Genomic DNA, 1,319 nt, shown 5'->3' with positions numbered 1-1,319 from the left:
AAAAAAAAAAAAAATCAAAATAAGAAGAAGAAGAAGAAGAAGAAGAAGAAGAAGAAGAAGAAGAAGAAGAAAGAGAAAGAAAGGCTAGCGGTGATGTCTTCCAGTCTCTCTTCTCTCCCCCTCCCTCTCCCCTCCCTCTCTCGCCGTCTCCAGGTAACCTCTTCTAGGCTTCCATCCCACAGCCCTTCTGTCCCCTCTCCTGAGGACATCACTGTTCCTCCTCCCTCCCGTTCCCAGAAAATCCATTTACACCTCCTTGTCACTTTCTCCTTCCTAAGTGTCCTCCCCCAGATCTGAGGTCACCCAGAGGAAACCTCAGGACAAGGGCTTTGCTGTCTCCCCAGCTCCTCTCTCTCATTCCTCCCACGACTCTACCTTGTTCAGCGGGAACAAAGATGGACAGGGCGGGGCAGGGGAGGGGTTCCCGTAGGAGCACTTTGGGGGTGGGGTGAAGGCGGAGACTGAGACAAAGTCGTCCCCGGGTCCTTGGAATACGGGAAAGAGGCCTCTTAGCAAAAGGAAGAAAAGGTCCAGGAGACCTGGACTCTCCACGGTTTCTCCGGGAGCAGCGGCCAGCGGCTGGGTTGAACTCTCTCCTAAGGTTCATCTTCCGGAGATGGAAACGGAGGGACAGAATAAAAAGGTGGAAGGAGTTAGAGCAGACACAATGGCCTCCATCAGTAGCTATCCTACAGCTGTTTATCAAGGGCCAGGAACCATTTTTTAAAAAAGTATTTATTGGCCGGTGAGATAGCTCAAGGTTGACGGCCTGAGTTCAATACCCAGGACTCTCTTGATAGGACTGACTCCTACAAGTTGTCCTCCTGCCTCCACACATATGCTTTGGCATGTGCCTGCCATAAATAAATGTCATTTTAGTGCATTTATGTGTATGTGTGTGTGCGTGCGCACGCGCATGGGTGAGTGTACCTGTATGCACACACAAAGGCACAGAGGGCATTGGGCACCCTTTTTCACATCCTCCACCTATTCCTATAAAGCAGTGTCTCTCCCTGAACCCGGACCTCATATTTTCTTGGTTAGGCTGGAAGCCAGCAGGCCCTGGTGATCTACCTGTTTCTGTCTGTCTGCACCCTCCCTGCACCTTAAAATTGGACTGGAGTCGCAGGGAGGTGCATGATATCTGGCTGCTACAGGATGCTGGAGTCGCAGGGAGGTGCATGATGTCTGGCTGCTACAGGATGCTGGAACTCAAATTCCAGTCCTCATGATTGTGCTACAAGCACTATTAACTGCTGAGCCATCTCCCTCGTCCCTTGTTTTGTTTCTGTTTGGATCAGAGTCTCACTAAAGTCCAG

Source organism: Microtus ochrogaster, unplaced genomic scaffold, assembly GCF_000317375.1.
Source record: "Microtus ochrogaster isolate Prairie Vole_2 unplaced genomic scaffold, MicOch1.0 UNK47, whole genome shotgun sequence".
NCBI classification, from domain to species: domain Eukaryota; kingdom Metazoa; phylum Chordata; class Mammalia; order Rodentia; family Cricetidae; genus Microtus; species Microtus ochrogaster.
The sequence above is the reverse complement of the archived record's forward strand: the minus strand, read 5'-3'. Positions refer to the sequence as shown.